Raw genomic sequence first — 20,410 nt, 5'->3', positions numbered from 1 at the left:
ACACATTAGAACATACTTTTAAAATACAGAGGGCATACACATTCTACATAAACTCATACAAGCTTTTAGAATCACAGATAGCAATTCGCCAAGACTACCAAGTATTGATTCCATAAAGAAATAATAACCAGAATACCACAAGTATAAAGCAAAGGAAAAGTATGGCTATTCAATTTGCATAAATAATATGAAATATAGAATATTATTGTATGTTCAGAAACAATTTGGAAATTAAATGGATGTCAAATCATTACCAGAATAATTAATATAATATTCTCGCTGACCAAAGAAATAAAACAAAATGGAAGTTAGCAACTTTGTGCTACTTCAGATTATTTGTGGTGATGAACTGTAAAGTCAAAGGAAAACACAATAAACTCCTAACCATTATAAGAACTACATCAATATGTTTATTCACCATTGAGTAAAATATGAGAATAGAAGCAATCATAAGCTTACCATGAATATCGCAACAATCTGATAAAAACTTAAACTCCTCCAAAATTTAACTAAGTTGTAAACAGGCCAAACGTTAGCATTCATCTTTCTTTCGGTGCTGCATAAGGGACTAGCAAAGAATGTCTTTGGACAACATTGAGACTGGAAAATCTGGAAGCCCCCCTTTCCTGTTTTAATGGGTGAAATGGCATCTCCATTCCTAAAAGCCATTTTTAGGCCTCTCGTGGCAATTTCCCTTTCTGCAAGGATGCCCATCAAAACCTCCATCGAAAGCTGTCTTCTAGAGGGTGGAGGTGTACTCCTGTTTTGCATTTTGTTTTGACAGTTTAAAACTTTTAAACTATTGCTTGCCCTTCCAAAAACCCTGTTGCATCATATTGTCCTTTAATGTTGCATATACTCATTTGTTTAAATTTGAGACGCATTTGGTAGAGATTTTATTAGGTTTAGCTTTTAGTATGATATTTCATATACATGTACAGGTTTAGCTTTTAGTATGATATTTCATATACATGTATATATATATATATATATATATATATATATATATATATATATATATATATATATATATATATATATATCTGTCTGTGTGTGTGTGTGTGTGTGTGTGTGTATTAAAAACAGTTACATTGGATTATACATATAATTGATTTCTCTTTTATATTTAAAATAACTCTAGTTAATTTTTTTATTATTTTTATATTTTTATGGTAATTTAATTAATGTATGAAAAGAAATTTTGAAAAACTCTAAAATTTCTCAAATTGCGTGTTATATAAATCTGTTTCCATTTCTCATTCTGATTACTATGATCACTTTGAGATGGTTTCCTTTCCTCTACAAGATAGGAAGAGGCAGAGGTACCTAGAGACATGGGGGTATGGTTACTAGCATAGAGACGATGATGCAATTATAATTAGGATATGTGAATAAATGAATAAGGTTATCGCCATATTATATCTAAATGTAGTCACCAGAAATTGTGGGTGCAGGAAGAGGAATGCTGTTCTCATTTGTATACTGGAGTTTTATAGAAACCATGTCTATTTCAGAAACACCAAAATAAATATTCATTTAAAGAAATTAAATGGGTGCCAAACTATCACGAACAAAATTAATATAATATTCTTCCTGGCCAAATAAATAAAATAAAACAAAAGATAGTAACATTGTGATATTCCACATTGTTGATGATGATGAACTAAACATAAAATCAAATGAATACTCAATAAACTCCAAACCATTATAAGAATACATAAATATGTTTAATCATCCACATTGAGTAAAGTATTGAGTAGAAAGTAGAATCAATCATAACACTACCATAAATATCCCAAGATCTCATCAAACTTGAACTCCTCCAAAATCATTGGAGATCTCTACACTAGTTACGAACAGGCCAATTATTTGCACTCATTTTTCTTTTGATGCTTACATAAGAGACAAAATAACAATGTGTTTGAAAACAGAAGACTGGAAAATTTTGAATTCCAATGATGTCCATAGAAGATTGAAATGTAAGAATGCAAAACTATTACTTTGAGATGGAATCATTTAAAAAATAGTAAATTGCCATGTATATTTCAGAAACGCCAAAACAAACATCCTTTAAGTACTTTCATCTTGTCACATCCCCAAATTTTACATAGTATTTCATTCCAATTTGGAAAATTTTACTTTTTACTATCATGGTAAATGGTGTGTAATTGTTGTGAATCGTGATTATGAATGAATGTTTGTTAACGACAAGTTAAGATGTCGATTTAATTCTAATTATGTTCTTGAAGTTGCAATGGCATAGTTCAGAAATGCTTATTTGGATGTATATTTGATTACGCAAGATGAATTTTACTTACCTAACCCTAAAACTGAATGTTGTCTAATCACATGTTTGAATTGACCAAGTGCTATCCAGGAGAAGAGGTTGTCATGTCAGCATCACCGAAAAAGAACAGGGAGAGGAATATAGATGAGTGGGAATTGTGTCGATGCCATCTCTAGTCCATTGTGCACTTAATTGCTAGTGAGTTCGAGAAAGTACTTTGGTCTTTAGTTTTAGGTCTTTATCCTTATTTTGGTTAAAGTCTTCATAAACCCTAAAGACGATCTTGAGTCAGAATGTGTAGGATGTGAGATCGTCGTTGTAAGTTTGATTATTTCGCCGTTTGGATGTTTCAGTAATAAGAGCAATAAGTATATGTTCATGCGTAAAATAAATAAATCTATAGTTATATGTATATGTTTTTAGGAACGTGACATTACATTGTGAGCAAATAGATATATAAATAACACGTGCATACATACGTAAGAATACATGAATGTAAATTATGTATTTATAAGTATTCAATAATATAAATTATTGTTTTTTATCAAACTGATTGTTTATTTTACATATATATATGTATATGTTTACATATTTTTATGTATTTATGAGTAAGTAATTAATAATATAAATTATTGTTTTTTATCAAACTGATAGTTTATTTTACATGCATATATATATAATTGGTTCTACTTATTATGGTGCTGGATCCCTTTAGAATAGTAGGGCTAGTGCTGATGTTGGATCAAACACTGCATCTACTATCGGTGCTTCTGGTACTACACCCTTAGCTTCTAGCTTATATGCTACTGGATCCACTGATGGATCTACGTTCTGATGGATCTATAGAAGAAAGGACTGGGTCTAGATCTGGATATGCTCATAGGTATGCTACTCGTACCGGTGGAACTGCTGCTACTACTGGCTGTGGATCATGAAAGTATGGATCTGCTCGTGCTTCTGTCTGTGCTACTAGGAAAGCTACAGGGTCTTGGTCCCGAATCTCTCTCTCTCTCTCTCTCTCTCTCTCTCTCTCTCTATATATATATATATAAATCAAATATATTATGAATCAGTTTTAGGGGGGGGGGGGGGCATAATATAACTTTGACCACATAGTGGTGGGGGCATATTAAAGTCCTTAGACCATCTCTCTCTCTCTCTCTCTCTCTCTCTCTCTCTCTCTCTCTCTCTCTCTCTCTCTCTCTCTATCTATCTATCTATCTATCTATATATATATATATATATATATATCAAATATATTATGAATCAGTTTTAAGGGGGGGGCGCATAATATAACTTTGACCACATAGTGGTGGGGGCATATTAAAGTCCTTAGACCACCACATAGTGGTGGGGCATCCAAGGCAACACCACGTAAGTGGTGAGGTAATGCAGGAAATACCACGTAGTGGTATTAGGTAAATGCGCTAACAACCCTTGGTAGAAGTGAGTAATTATGTGAGAGGTACATGGTATGTGTTAAGTGTGAGGGGGACCATAGGTGGTGCACCCTACTCACATGGTAATTGATTTTTATTATTTGTGCCCAACTTACAAGGGAGTGGGGACTTTATCAAGCACACCCTACTCCCATGGGGTGAGAGTTAAAACTAATAAACCACCCCACCTTTTTTAATAGCACCTTTTAGAATTGCATTATAAGCCTATTTTATAGTATTGTGGGGGTTATTTTGGTTGTAATTAACCCGCATATTAGGGAATGGGTTTTTAGTATGTATTTTCAATATCTTAATTTTTAATGCCAATTATTTTGGCAAGATAACTAGGAAGAAAATTATATTAATTTAAATTCTAACTTTGAATTTTATTGGTTGGAATCTATTTAATATTTTCGGTTATGTTTTTAAATGTGATAACCATCTTTTTGTTATCAGTTGGTTATGGGGATTAAATTGCCCTCATTTTTGGAGGGAAAGGATAATTTTAAAATCAGAATTTTTCGGTAAATAGAATAGTCTTGGGTTTTAAAAGGGTCTTTTTGGGTAGTCTTGAGAGGGAGAGGACTTCTCTTCCATTTGAGAAGAAACATTAGAAGAGGGTTTCATTGGTGTTTTTTTCTCGTTTGGATAAGTCTTGGAAAGTTTGTAAAGCAGATTTCAAGGAAGGACTCTGAGACTCTCATTCATTTTCCTTCGCTGGTCTCCAAAGCAATCAGGCATGTTCTATGTTTTGTTTGATAGCTTATATCTTTTACTTGTTATGTCAACTTTTGGAATGTGAGGATAATCGTATTTTTATGAAGTGTTCATGATGAGAAAGCTTGTTATAATTAAGAAATGAGATTGGTGTAAATTCCTAAGTTATGCTTGTGTTTTCTTAGTTCATTATTACGTGTATTCTCGTTCTTGAAATGAATACCATTGTAATTAACTCAGTAAGAGTGTTTTTGATAGGTAGACAAAGTTAGAGATATTTGAAATATTTGCAAAGTATGAGATTATTAAGTAATTTTATGGCAAAAATGTTATGGGTGTGTAGTTGTTCTTTGTTTTGGCAAGGGATGTCAATTGTATTTCTAGGAGCTCTAAAGAGACCAGTGGGTCAAAGAATCCTAGCCAAGGAATTATTATTTTCTTGTAGACTCTAAGACATGCATAAAAGATAAACCTAAAACAAACTTAAGATGGACTTAGGGTAGTGACTCTATATTCCAGGTTATAGTTGCAAAGGGAAAGTCCATACCTTTAAGTATTTGTGTATGCAAGTTCTTTCATGTCTTTGGTCTTGTGTAATGTCCCTTTTTGTAAATGCCCTAGTTTTTGTCCTAAATTCACAAATCCAAAATGAAACAAGGGCAAACATAGTTAGGGATATAATCTTCATTTAAGAATAAGATAAGCCTACTTTTACGAAACCTGCAATGAGATTTGACAACAATGTAGATATAACTCATGAAATAAATCCAAATCTAGAGTTAGGATATGTATAAACCAATATCAACAATCACATGGAAACTCAACCATAACGGGGGTTGAGTTGGAAGATATGATGAGGTGCCCCAAGTATTCTCTACCCTACGCCCAACTGCAGGACCTTATCCTCTATGGCCTCAGGTGGTCCTTAACCGATGGTCCTTAACCATCATCATGAGGTGGTGTACCTAGTGAGGGTTTTAAACCATTCCCCTCCATCATATTAACCTCTCACCTCTTATGATTGATTCACATCAACAATTGATCCATGCGGAGATAGTAGGGAAGCTACTATAGGTGGCCTTTGACCCTCATCTAGTCATCATCCTAATAACTTAACAATTTTACTTCTTGTATTTGTGAGTCATGGTGGAGAAGAGGGAAAAGATTGCAAAGAGTGCCCTAGAAACCATCTCTTCCTAGACCCAAAGACCGTACCCTTTGTACTCCTTTGGCCTCTATGGGCTCATCTTGTCCCACTTTGAGGTGGCGAATCTAGAAGAATGCTCATACACCATTCTCCTCCTACAACTCTCCCACTTCTCCCTTATAAGTTTAAACAGAAATTTATTAACATCATTATGATATATTCCATTAACCTTTTTATATCATATTTAATACCAACCTTATATCATCCATGCTATACTAGTAATGTATTGTTTAGCAGTGTTATATTAGATTATGTTAACCACTTATCCTTATCTAAAACATGTCTTATTAATATTATTTTACATTCTTAAATTGTATCAACTGTATTATAAATACCAGCATTAATATTATTGATAGAATTAACTTTGTATGAATACTCTGTATTAATTGTAATAACCATATTAATTTAAATTATTAGTATTAATTACATTGAATTGTATTAATGATATTAAGTTATATCAAAAATATTGATTGAATTAACAATGCTAAAATTGTATTAACAGCAGACCATATTATCATCCATTACCATACCTACTGACGTCTCTTTTCTCCTATCCATATGCTCCATTTTTCCTCTGATTTTCTCTGTCCCTTTGCCAAGGGAGATTGCAGCCTATTTAAACTTCCCAATCTTTGTGACCTTTTGGGAGAGACACACCCGTGACTATTACTCATGTCTTTTGACCATGAATCGGTCACATTCATTAAGGTAACTATTAAATTAGTGAAGTGATTAAGAAGTCCAATTCCCTTTTTCCATTGGGTTTCATTTACATTAGGAATTATCACTATCCCATTTTTAGTCAATCAAAGATTACTCATGTAAACATAACTATTGTTGTCCGTATTTTTGTATTCACAAAAATAGACAACCCCTTTAAAAAAAATTGTTAAAAAAGAAAATTTTACTCTGAGGCACACTTCCCGAGGCAAAATTTTGCTTCGCCCTTGGACTAGCTTAATCCTCAGTCCATCCTCGATCCACGTTTCATATTTCATCGCATTTTGAGTTCGTTTGCTATGTTTTTTCTTCAATTTTGGGTTTTTTCTTCCTGACTGTAGGTGGAAAATTTTCCTTTGATTGCAAGTTTTATTTTTCTCTTGTTTTAGTGTTGTAGGGAAATTTTAAAATTTTAAAACAATTACAAGTACACTTTATTTAAAACTTGTAACTTACTTTTTATTTCCCCCTTTCTTTTTATGTCTTTTAAGTTGTAGGAACTTTTTGGACAAATTACAAGTGAATTTAAAATTATAAGTTTAAAAAGAACTTGTAATTTCTTTCAAAAGTTCCTACTTAAGTGATTTTGAGATGTAATAGGGATTTTATTTCCCTATTACATGTTTTAATGTTTTTAGTCACTTGTAAAAGGAATTTTATTTCCCTATGGCAAGTTCTTTTTTTAAGTCATTAAAACTTGTAAAGGGGATTTTATTTCCCTATTACAAGTTATTTTGACATGTCTTCTTTGTTCTTTTCTCTCACAAACCCGATTTTGCCTTATGAGTTTAAAAGTGAAGCAAATTAAAACTTGTAAAGGGGATTTGAAAACCCAATTTCATGTCTTTTGCTTGTATTTTAAACTTGCTCCTTCTCTCCAAGAACCCGAGTTGGTTTTTCTCCAAGGAATCCGAATTTTGGAGGAATTGCAAACCGATTTTTGTGGGAGAATGCATTCATGAAGGAGGCGTGGTGATTCTTATCCCTCTTTTGCTGGTTTATGTGCCACGTATTACCCTTTTTGCAAGGTGTTTTTGCTGGTTTTGGAGCCACTTTTTTCCCCTTCATGGTTGTTTTTGCAGCTTGTATGGAGGCATTTTGGTCTCATTAACCTAAACGTTTCTTCTCCTTGCTTCAACACGTGGTCTACTAGGCGATTTGACTCATTCCTCCTCCTCCTTGGATGTTGTTTTTTGGTGATTTTTGTTGAAATCCGAGTTTGTTAAAAACGTGGCTAGGCTTTCAACGTTTTGGTTCTGCCTTCTATTTAAGGAGTTGATTGTTTCTTTCAAAGTTTTTCCATCTCTTTGGAGGGCATCTTGATCAAGCAAGGTATGTTTTGTTTTCAGTTTTGTCTTTATTTTATTTTTGTTGTTTTGAAATTCCTTGATTGATCATCATGAAGTTGTTTGTTTTGTTTTTGTTTCAATTCGGGTTTGAGAGAGATCTTCCTATTTCTATCCAAGTCTTGAATGTAATTTAAGAATTGCATTGTCTTTCCCCTTCCATTTTTTCCCTCTTTACTTGCCTTCGGGTTTTTAGAATTCGATTGCAAGTAAGATGAAAAAGTGAGTTTTTCCCCTTTGGCTGAAAAGACTTCATCATCTTTTGCCAAAAGTTGAAGTTTCAAAGTGTTGATGATATAGCGTTGGTAGAAATCCTACAGGCCGACTCAGCAAGATCAAATGTGTGAATGGCCTATTGGCCTTACACATTTGATGAATCTATCAACTTATATTAATCCTTTAATATCTTTATTAAGTCACATATGCATTATCGGGTTTAATGATTAAACATACATTATTGAGTTTCACTTATCAGATTTGTTTCAAAGGGGCCAACTTTTGGTTAAAGTCCACCACTCCTCATTTGAAGGCATGCGATGCTTCATGAAGGTCATACCTCCTTGATGAGAGCCGACTCTTGGATATCTCCTTTCGACGGATATATATGGGCATGGTCTTCCCTCTTTGGAACAAAGATAAGACAGCAAGTTCGATCATAATCAGGCAGATCGAATTCATGTACAAGCAGATCAATTGATGGTGAGAAATTTATGTAACGTGCTCGGGGGTGACGATAAGAGTTTATCGTCTATGGTTGGGAAGGCAACAGATCTGATGTTTGCATGTGGTTAACGAGCACTACCTTAAAATCAACATGGTATCAAAGCGGGTTCCTTCTATAGAGCCTAACCACTTGAAGGTAGATCTTGTGCTCTCAAGGGAAATTCAATCACAAACAATTGCAGATTTAAGATCTCTTCCAGATCGAAAGGTGACTACAGAGGATAATGCAGCGATTACACTTGCTAACCTTCGCCCTTCACAGTGGCGTCGATCAGGCGTCTAAACAAATTAGGTGGCAATCAGGGGATCGAATCTCCCCAGGCCTCGAGAACAAGTATGATGGCCCAAAATCCTTTGCGTCTGAAATTCCATGGGAAAATGCAGACAACAACCTGTGCAAAAAGTTGTCTGCTGCCCAGTCACAGGATTTCGTCCAAGATTTTAAAGCTCGGCATTGTCAGTGTTGAAAGATGTCAGCTTGTGACTCGAACTTGAGTTGCTGTGGCTGGAAAGGTTTCTATGCTTAATACAAATTCTTTGTAGAAGAAGAAAGGGCTAGAGACGGAGCCCGCAGCCCTATGGAATTGGTACTTGGATTGGCTTTATCAGCACAAGGAGCTCGGATTGTATATCGATGTCAACCGAATGGGTTTTATGGATGAATTCGTCGAGGCAATGGAACCCAAGTTTCAAAGCGCTTTTAAGGCCTTGGAAGAGTTTGAGGCTGGTTAGATTGCCAATCCGAATGAGGGTCGCATGGTTGGGCATAATTGGCTCAGTATGTCTAGTATTGCTCCCAATCCTAATTTGCGGCAGCAGATTGATAGAACGCTTGACGCTATCTGCAAGTTTGTTGAAGATGTAATCAACGTCAAGGACGGCCTCTCTGCTCAGAGCATCGCCCGATTCTTGTTGCCAGCTTCCCAGTGTGAATTCACTTTGAATTTGGTTTTGGAAGAGTTGCAGAAGGATCCGTGGGCGGCGCAGACAGATGCAAGAGCTGCACATTGCACTGGCACTGCTCTCAGTGTGCCCATGGGGCTGGTTGGGGCTTGTGTGCCTGGCACTGCTCTCAGCATGGTCGCGGGGCTTGTTGGGACTTGTGTGCCTGGCACTGCTCTCAGCGTGGTCGCGGGGCTTGTTGGGACTTGTGTGCCTGGCACTGCTGCTAGAATTATGTTTTTCATTAGTGGTCACTCTACCCAAGATTCAGGCACTGACGAATCTCTATTCAAGGAAGGAAGATTGCTTGCATTTCTTCGCAGAGGAAGAATCAGCATTCAAAGGGAGTCTAACATATCGTCAGCAGTAAACTTGGACGAAGAGGTCAAAAGGTTGATATTTGCTTCAGAGGGAGCTTGTTTTTCAGCTTCAAAGGGAGCCTAACATTTCAGCTTCAAAGGGAGCCACGTCATCATGAAGATTCGGTTAATGCATTTTTCTCTGTGATGGAGAGATCTCGTTTTGGTACTTATCATATTTATATTTCATCTTCTTTTGAGAGGAAGATGACGATAAATCAATCATTGAACAAGAACCTGGTGCGCTGCGACAAAGATCTAGAAGTGTCAAAGCAACATCAAGATAAACCGAATGAAACATATCTCTTATTTTCAATGGGGAAAAACTCTATCCCTTTTGAGAGGAAAATGGTGAATAAATAGGAACACTTGAAACTTGGCTTTTGGTCAATTTCAGATCTTGGGAGATGTGTTACAAGTATGCAAGTGGGGTAGAACATATTCGCAATCGGGTTTGTAAACCCCGAATGCAAGTATACTTGTAATACAAAAAATGAAAGGATGTGTGAAAAATGGAATTTTGACATGGAAAAGATAATGAGAATGGAAAGTGTGAACAAGGATAATGAATGCGGATGAATAAGGAAAAAAATTTGAATGATCATCTTCATTTTAACCTCAAAGGAATGGGAAAAACCTTCACTTGTAATCAGGTCTTTAAAACCCGAAATGGAAAAGACAAGTCTTTTACTACTTTGTGTTGATTTTAAGGTAGTGCTCGTTAACCACAGGCAAACATCAGATCTGTTGCCTTCCCAGCCATAGACGATAAGCTCTTATCGTCACCCCCGAGCACGTTACATAAATTTCTCACCATCAATTGATCTGCTTGTACATGAATTCGATCTGCCTGATTATGATCGAACTTGCTATCTTATCTTTGTTCCAAAGAGGGAAGACCACGTCCATATATATCCGTCGAAAGGAGATATCCAAGAGTCGGCTCTCATCAAGGAGGTATGACCTTCATGAAGCATCGCATGCCTTCAAATGAGGAGTGGTGGACTTTAACCAAAAGTCGGCCCCTTTGAAACAAATCCGATAAGTCAAACTCAATAATGTATGTTCAATCATTAAACCCGATAATGCATATGTGACTTAAAAAGATATTAAAGGATTAATATAAGTTGATAGATTCATCAAATGTGTAAGGCCAATAGGCCATTCACACATTTGATCTTGCTGAGTCGACCTGTAGGATTTCTACCAACGCTATATCATCAACACTCCCTCTTAGCTAGGGAGGAATCCTTCTTAATCTCTAAAAGTCACATCACTCATCGTGATCACTAACATAATGACTACACTCATGTGAATGAAAGAAGCTTATCACCTCATTGTGATAGCATATCACCTAATCGTCATGTTTGACCACAATGGCTACTCTCAGAGGGTGAATACACACAAATGCTAAGTCATGGAGTCTCTCACATGACATCCACCATACCTACTCGCAGAGCGTGGATCCACCATACCTACTCGCAGAGGCTGGAACAAGGGTTGGAACCTCAAACTTCTCTCACAGAGAAGAATGCACAACAAGGGTTGATACCTCAAACTTCTCTCACAGAGATGAATGCATAACAAGGGCTGAAACCTCAAACTTCTCTCAAAGAGAAGAATGCACAACAAGGGTGGATACCTCAAACTTCTCTCACAGAGAAGAATGCATATGCCCCTTTGTCAGAAATTGATACTTCTGCTTCTAGTTTTGATGAGTTCATGATGCAGTCATCAGGACCTTTGGTTAATAAGCAGTCTATAGTTGTTGTTCAAACAGTAACTTCTCCCAGGATGACGACTATTGTTCAAACAGAAACTGCTTCTCCCTCACTTTCAATCGTTGCTCAAGGAGAATTGATAGCTTTACCTCCATGGCTTAGTTCTTTTACACCTAAAAGAAAGAAGCAAGAAATCTCTCCTGACATCTTTGATTTCCAGCATCTCAAGCAATCAAAACCCAATGTTGCCAAAAGAGCTAAGACGATTTCAAGGGTAACAGTGGATAGTAACAGAATGAAGGTGGCTGAAATTGTTGAGCCAATTGTAGACAAGCCACGGGAAGAGATGCAAGCTGCTGATTACAGGATCACAAGGGTGTAGTTGGGCAAACAAACGCATGAAGTGGTCAAACATGATCCTCAACATTCTGTACCCTCATTGGTGCAGCGGTATGATGAACTTCTAGCGAAGAAGGATAAGCTAGAAGAGGAAAATGTGCAACTTGTTGCCGCAATTCAAAGGATCACCAAGTCTTCTAATGAAGGGGACAATCCTTCAACTTCGTCAAATGCAAAAGAATCGGTCAAAGGAGTTGAAACAGCTGCTCAAAAGGTACAAGCGCTGGGTTCTTGGGTAAATCAGCTTCATGATTTATGTACTCAAGTATTGAAAGATGTGTTCCAAATGATGATCAAGTTGGAGACCATTGAAGAAAAATTGAACCAGCCTTCTGATGTTTTCAAACAGAACCTGGAAAGAGTTGAAGGCAATTTGACAGTTTGGCACAAGATGCCTCAAGAAAAGTTGAATGTTCTTCCAGAACATGACATTATTCCTTCCAGAGTCATGTATCTAGAAATTGAAGAACTCTTGGAGAACAAAGTCCTTGTTCTCAAGTCACTCATTGAGGATATTGATGATGCCATGAAATTACGCACTAAAGTGTTGCGAGATGTTGTTTCTTGTTGTGAGAAAGCCTCTTGTAATATTATGGATCGGAATGGAGAATTGTTGCCAGAAAAAGTTCTCTCATATCTACAAATGAAGATTCACCATGAATGGAGGAATGAACAATTTTCAACTGTGTCGATTCAAGCTTTGGTGAAATACCAAATCTTATTGCAAGAAATCCAGTCTTCTCTTGAGAAGAACAGCATCACAATCTTTCATTGCAGCGATGTTGTTGTGAAAACCATGATCATTGCGAAGATTACTCACGAACCGAATCCTGATGAACTGCAAATGATCATCCAGAAGTTTGAAGGGTTCATGGCCAAACATGCTGTAACATAAGTGTTTTTCAACACTTAGTTGTAGTCTCAAATTTGTAATTTTAGTATTGTAGTTTTCTTGTTGACAAAGCTTACTTGTAAAAGCAATCTTGTAAATTGCAAGCTAAGTCATTACTTGCATTTTTGTAATTACAAGTTGGTTGATTACAAGTCAAATTAGAATAGGACTTGTAATTTTGAATAAGTCTTAGTAGTTGAGTAAGTCGTGGTGGTTGAAAGAATTTCTCAAGTTAGTTGAGATCCTCCCACCTTTTTCTCAAGACTCCTTCCTATAAATACTTGAGGGGGTCTATTGTAATCTTTATCTTTTGAAATGCAAGCAAGTAAACTCTGCTAAAATTTACAGCAAGAAAAACTTTGTGCTTTTTATATGTAAATTGAAGTTGAAAGAAATAGAAGAAGATTGCTCAAGGATTGAGACTTTGTGCTAAATATTTTGAGCTTGTGTTCAATATTATCTTTCTTGCTAGTGTTTCTATAAGAGCTTAATCAAATTTGATTTGCAGACTTTGTGTTGCAAGTATTGGAGATTCGTATTAGTTAGAGTAGATATTTTGTTGAGAGAAGTTGTAGGACTTTGTGTCTACACTTGTTCTTGAGAGAAAGTAGAAGTAGATTTTGTGATAAGAAATAGTTGGGAGACTTTGAGCTCACACTGGTTCTTGTTGTTTTATGTAGAGAAAAATAAGATATTCCAGACTGTGTTGCCATACTTTGTTCTTGTTATCATTAATATAGAAAAGGGTAGATAGGATTTCACGTATTCAAGACTTTGAGCTTGATATTGTTGTCCCGTCCCGAAGGATGTCCCGTCCCGAAGGAAGTGACGGAAGTCTTTGTGCTTTCAAGAAACTTCATTTCCTTTCTCTCACTTTGTTTTATAAGTTGTTACTGCTGTTATTTTCAATTGCTATCACTTTTATGTGAAGAAGAATCAAGAAAAACTATTGTCTCATCCGTTTTTAGTTTAAGAATAGTTTATAGGTAGGGGGAGCCTTCCCTTAATTAGGAGAGTATCATACTCACACACTGTGGCTGAAACCACAATTTTGTACATTCCCCAAGTGTACAAAATTTTCAACCAACAACTACAATGGATAATTTATTATAAAGTGATTTTAATATTTATAATTTATCAAACAATAATCATGATATTAACTAATAGGTTATGAATAAAAATAATAACAGGTTATTTATTTACAAAAACTAAGAATAAGTGCAAAAAGATAAAATGAGAAGATTTAGGAATCTAGCAAAATTTATGTAGGGATATTACATCTTGCTATTTATATTTACCAAACCCTAGGAAGATAGTCTCCAAGTCGAGTAAGAGGTGAGTGAACAATGACTTTTATGAAAAATAAAACTTTGGCCAAAGTGTCGTATTAGTCACTGCATACAACAAGTCAGTTCACAAGTGTCGCTTGAACATAGATCATCTAGATTGGTCATACTTAGTTAGAGGATAGTCTATAGTAGTATGGTCGGATTCAGATATGTAGCACACGACACCAGTACTCATATAGCACCACATAGGTCCACTTGTCTATACTCCTCGTGAAGGGTAGGGCCACTTCCAGTAGGAAGATGTGTGGGAGACCATTGGTCTGTGGTTGGAGGTGTAGCGCCTGAATGATGCTCTCCCTCCTGTAGTTGACTAGCTAAGGCTTGCAAGACAAATACAATACTTTTCTAGCGGGTATATTTGCTAAATTTTATTCATGTCATGTTTTGTATCATAATTTTCAATGTAATGAAAAAAAAAAAGATTTCCTTTCATAATGTACTCAGACAAAAATGTTTTAAGTGTTTTATTTGAAATATTTTTATGTTTTGAAAAAAAAATTGTCGTGCTTTTACTGCTTTAATGAAATTTATCTTGTGTAAAAGTAGAAGTATTTACTTCCTATGAGTTTAGGTTTCGGGGTCGTTACACATCTTCATGTTTGATATATAAAAATCTAACCCTTTGTACAACATATCAAAGATTGTCACTCCAAACAAAATAAACACGGATGGATATCTACACATTTATTATCTAGAGTACTAAGATGACAATTATCAACATGATACAACCAAAAGGAATTTTATGGAGCATAAGTTGTTTAAACTTTATATTAAACATTGGCCCCACAAGACATTGCTGTAACAGTTTCTCAAAATGTCCTCAAAACTCATCCTTGGTTGCCGTTTAAATGGCCTGCCCAATAGAAATTTTTACCCAAAACAAAGATGAAATTCAACCTGTTTGATATTTCAAAATAACGATGTCAATTTGTTCAAAATAAGCTACGGATGGGCCATGAAGTTACAAGCCATTTTTTTATATTTGGATTACATCATGGAAAGCCCTAACAAGAGTGTAAAGACAATTCAACAAAACAATTTAGATTTTAATCCATTTTGGGGAACACAAGAGATGGGAGTGAAAGGAGACAAGCAGTGAAGAAAGTGATTGAAACAAAGTCTTGCTGCATGTAGTAGAGGAAAAGGCTCAAAAAGAGAGAACACTGTCATTCCTTCCCTACCACATCCCAAATGGGGATTTCACCACCCTTATCTGCCTAGGGCATCAAAGGAAGCTCTGCATATGCAAATAAGAAATAGAACAAACAGATTCTTCAATCGCAGGGAGAGAAGAAAGAAAAGGGCTAAGAAGGTGAAATAAAAAATGGGAAGTCAGAAAACCTCATGCGGGAATACTAAGGACTGGAGCAAAACTCATCACACCTAGAGTTAGGAGGATTTCAGGAAGATCCTTTAAGGAAAGAAAGGCCTTCAAAAAAAGTAAAGATTGTCAACAGAAAGCTCAAAGTGTGAAGACTGAGGGAGAAGTATCATGTAGGAATACTAAGGACTGGAGCAAAACTCATCACACCTAGAGTTAAGAGGATATCAGGAAGATCCATTAAGGAAAGGAAGGCCTTCAAAAAAAGTAAAGATTGTCAACAGAAAGCTCAAAGTGTGAAGACTGAGGGAGAAGTATCTAAAGGGGGATAAAATGTCTAAAGACCCAACAGTTCTGATGATGAACTGATTAAAACCGAGGTAAAAGCTCTAGCAAGTAAAACATCAGTTGGCAAATTTTGAGATTTTTCACTCGGGATGGTTGAATTATGTAATAATTTTATTTTGGCTAATAAATTTCTGAGTAGAAAAGCATTAGTAGGATTTCCAGTAATGGGGTGTTCTTTGTCATTTTAAAATTGCCAAGGAAACAGATAGGGATTTTCAGGGAAGACCATGGTTTATGAAAAATGCAAGACTATATCTACTGTCTACAGTTATGGACTCTACAATTTGATCCAGGAAAAGAAATGCTAATCAAATTTCATATGGATTAGACTGCTCAATTTATTAGTTTTGGAGCAAATCAATACTAGAAATAATTGGTGTATTGGTGTACCATAGGGGGATCAGTACATTGCTAGTGCTTCCAAGAAAAAGTCTCTGTCAACATATGCTCAGATCTGCATCGTAACCAATCTATCCATCTTAGTGTAAGATCAAAGAGTACCTTCTTTGTAATTCTCATCTTATATTTCTGCACTCATTTTGGCATCCAATCCATTACTCATGTTTAATCATCATTCAGACACTTTTCCAGCCTAAATATCAAAGACACAAAAAAACAGACCAAAAGCCTTAGGATTCCTCCCTCTAACAACCCCAGAAATCTACAGACCTGTTCCTAAAAGAAGAACAGTGCCCTTGGAAGGAATTGTCAGGGAAGGACTATATCTACATTCATGGATTCTGAAATTTGATCTAGGTAGTGTTGTGACCATTTCACACATCGCCCCATACAAATGGGGAACCCCTCTTTTTGCTTTTGTTTTGCCTGTTCTTCTCTCTGCTTTTAGGGTTTTGAGTAAGTGAGTGAGTTGTCTGGACTAGGGTTAAGCCTTAGAGGTTCCTTTTGGATGTTTTTAAGCCGAGTCCAGTCAAATTTTTGAAGATTATTATGCATCCTCCCGAGGCTTGCAATTTTGAAATAGGATGAGCCTGTCAGGAAGTCAGATATGTCTCAGGTTAAGTCTAATCAGGGTTTTTTGAGGGAAAATTCAAGCTATGTCTAAGTGTTAGCATTTTGAGGATGGAATTGTGCATTTTTGTCCGGGTAAATTTGGACCAAATTTTTGAAGGCTTGATAACCGATCCCTGGCTCGAAGGTGACCTAACCCTGCTTGGTGAAGTGATTGAAGACCTAAATTTTGGATATTTTGGCTTATAGAGGTGAAATCGCTCCTGTCCCTCTCCCAGGGACCAAGGCAAAAATGTTATTTGGTGCATATTGGTTATTAACTTCCTTTAATTGTTTTGTGCAGGGTCTCCAGGGGATATAATTGGATGTAAATTGAAGGTTTTGAAGATTTTGAAGACTCGAAAATGATAAATTTTGAAAGTTTAAGGTGAATTCGCTCCTGTCCTCCACTGAAAGACCAAGGCGAAATGGTTTACTTAGGTCATTCTTGGCCTTGATTGGTCAAATTGAAGCGCCAAGGATACAATGATGGATGAAATCAACATGATAGAACACCCAGACTTAGTCAAAAGCGATGAAAGGTTGAACTTTTTGTCTAGCAAGATGAATTCGCTCCTGTCCCTCACCAAGGGACCAGAGCGATTTTCTTTGTACACACCTTCTTGGACCTTTTTGGACTTGGGCTCTCGTTCACAGATGGCACAAAGATGATATCTTCCCCAGCAAAGGAAATTTGAGATGAAAATTGTAATGATTTGGCCTTGAGGACAAAAATCGCTCCTGTCCCTCACTGAAGGACCGGAGCTTGAATTCCGAATTTGCATTATCCTCACAAGATTTAAGTGATTTCGCGATTTGAGGAGGTCAAGAGAAGTATGTTTTATTCGTTGAATATAACTTGAGTGGCCTACAAAGGAGAGAATCAACCCAAGTTGCCATAGGCGCTCCTGTCCCTCTCCAAGGGACCAGAGCGATTTTCTCACAAGACAAATTTTTGGCAAAGGTAAAGCGAGTTTCAAGTTTGAGATGAATGGAGGAAGGCGTAATCGATCCATTGAAGATAATTTTGAAAGTTAGCAAAACACAAGTGAGCTCATAATGACCAAGGCGCTCCTGTCCCTCACCAAGGGACCAGGGCGAAAAACACATTATCAAGTCTTCCTTCCCAAATTGGGACGAATCCAGGCCAAGGCACGAGATGGCAATGATATTTAAAGTGCTTCAAGGAAGAATGAAGTTGCAAAGACCACGAAATTCGATGAAAAATGGCTAGGGCGCTCCTGTCCCTCACCAAGGGACCAGAGCGAAATCTTCAAATTTGCCTAATAGCCTAACATTTTGGAATGCTACTTTCGTTTCCAAGACTCAAGATGGAATAAGGAATGATTGTTTTATGCCTTGAAGGTAATTAGATATTGATATGGTGCTATGGACTAAAAATCGCTCCTGTCCTTCACTGGAGGACCAGGGCGATTTCTATAAAATCAACAATTTTCCTCCAAAGCCACGCCAAGACAAGGTGATACAAGATGGGAAATGTCTTTCGAAGGACGATGAACAAGGAATTGACCCCAAAAATCAACAATCCTAGGCTCAAAAACAAAAATCGCTCCTGTCCTTCACTGGAGGACCAGGGCGAAAATCCTTGGAAGAGCTCATTTTGTCTTGAGAAAGCGAGTGAAACATGCATTGAAGGGACGAATGAAGATCATTGTTTACCCCCAACATGAATTGGCGATTTGGAAGGCAAGGACTAAGGACAAAAGGTAAGATCGCTCATGTCCCTCACCAAGGGACCAGGGCGAAAGTGCTTTAAGGCACACTCCTTCCAAAGAAGGAATGAATTAAACTCAAGGCTCCCAATAAAAATGCTATTTTGGACGTCCAGGAAGAGACTTTGAACGTGAAAAGCAAGAAATACAAGGCCAAAAACGAAAAGGCGCTCCTGTCCCTCTCCCAGGGACCAAAGCGAGGTTCTTAACAAAGTGATATTTTTACCATGCCTAGGCGCCAATGTCCTCTAAGACACATTAAATGCCAATTTCGCTAAAACTCCAAGATATTTTAAAATCAAATTGACATTTAATAAAAGCGCATATCATTTAATAATTAATTTTTGAAGCCTTAAAAAATCGAAATTTTCAATTATAAAGGCATTTAAAATTAATTTTTTTATTAAATTGAATTTAAAAATGGAGCGCTTAAGGTATCTTTTTTAATGTTTTTTGCTAAGTCGGCCTTCTCCTTTTATTAATTTTTATTTATTTTTGGCCTATTTTCCAAGTCGGCCTATGAGATTGCAATGGTGAGCGCCTATATAAGAGAGGTATTTTGAGCGATGTTAATCCATCATTTATCCATTCATTCAAAGTGCGATTTGGAAGAACAAGAAGGAGTGCGAAGTTTGATTTAAGAGGAGCGAATTTTATTGAAGGTTAGAGTTGGAGCGAATTTTCCTCAAGGCGTTGAAGACTAAAGGTGGTGGAGTTGATGCACGTGAGGATAAAAGGGAGGCGCATTTTGCTAAAAGACTTCGATCTACCTTTTTCCTAGCGAATTTCCTTATTTTGCATCGTTTTTTAGTTAGTTCTCAAGAAGAGGTATGGCGAGATCTCCCTTGTTCAAATGTTGAAATTTTGAATTTCAAATTACGTAGTCATATTTAGGAAATGATAATTCAAAGATTTATCATGAAGTTTCCTAATTGAAATCTTTGAATCTCCTTTCTACTCTATATGTTTAAATTGCAAAATATATTACTCATTATGAAATGTTGTGTAGGTGTCAAGATGGCGACCCCAAAGGCGGGAGCATCCACTAGTCGTCCAGCTCTCATGAAGGAAGATCAAAGGAATGAAGAATTGGAGACCAAGATCGTGTCAAAATGGAGCAACATTGGAGATACCAACTTGGGAAACTTCAGTGTGAAGAAGTTTCGAGAGGTCCCTTATATTGGAAAGCCATCACCTGTCGCAAAGAGAATAATTGAAAGTGGCATTATCAAGGCAGCCGGCTTCCCTCCAGCAGTCCAGTGCCATGAGCTGATGATCGAGTGTGCCCGCCATTATGACCCACAATCAAGATCAATCGTGTCCAAGGAAGGAAACACTTTGGCTTACCTTTCAGAAGAGGCTATCAGTGAAGCTCTCCATCTGCCAGAACATAAAGATATGATTTACAAAAGCTTGAAAGGAGCTAGATCCATGTACGAAGATGATCCAGACACTTGCTTGAGCATCATCAATAAGAATTGGTTACTCAAAAGTCGTCCTCGCCTGAGCAAGATTCCCAACACACCACATAGGATCGACTTCCAGGAGGAATACAGAGATTTGATAACTTTGCTCAATCGAGTTACAGGCGCTCTTCAAGCCTTCTATTTTGAGAAGTGGATGTTCTACTTCATCCAAGTGATAGTTCAAGGGAAAGGAACAATTCATTGGGCTAGAATTATTAGCCATTGCTTGGACGTGCAGTTGAGAAGACTAAAGGCTACCAAATCATTCCACATGAGCTCGTACATCATATATGCCTTGATCAGGAGTTTTGAATATGCAGGACTACCTCACAGAGGAGTGATCGGAAGAGGGCCCGAGGAAGTCAGAGTTTGTGAATCTTATGTTCATTTGCATCACCCACCTGGAAGTAACTACAAGTTAGTTAATGATACC

General features: G+C 36.7%; 1 protein-coding gene across 1 annotated transcript in view; it reads right to left on the bottom strand.

The window, feature by feature from the left end:
- Nucleotides 1–20,410, bottom strand: part of LOC131066305 (uncharacterized) — an 89,503-nt gene that overhangs the window by 35,381 nt on the left and 33,712 nt on the right. The window lies entirely within an intron of this gene.

The sequence above is a fragment of the Cryptomeria japonica genome, chromosome 8 (assembly GCF_030272615.1).
Source record: "Cryptomeria japonica chromosome 8, Sugi_1.0, whole genome shotgun sequence".
Lineage (NCBI taxonomy): Eukaryota > Viridiplantae > Streptophyta > Pinopsida > Cupressales > Cupressaceae > Cryptomeria > Cryptomeria japonica.
Note: the sequence above shows the minus strand (reverse complement) of the source record. Positions and strands in the feature narration are given on the sequence as shown.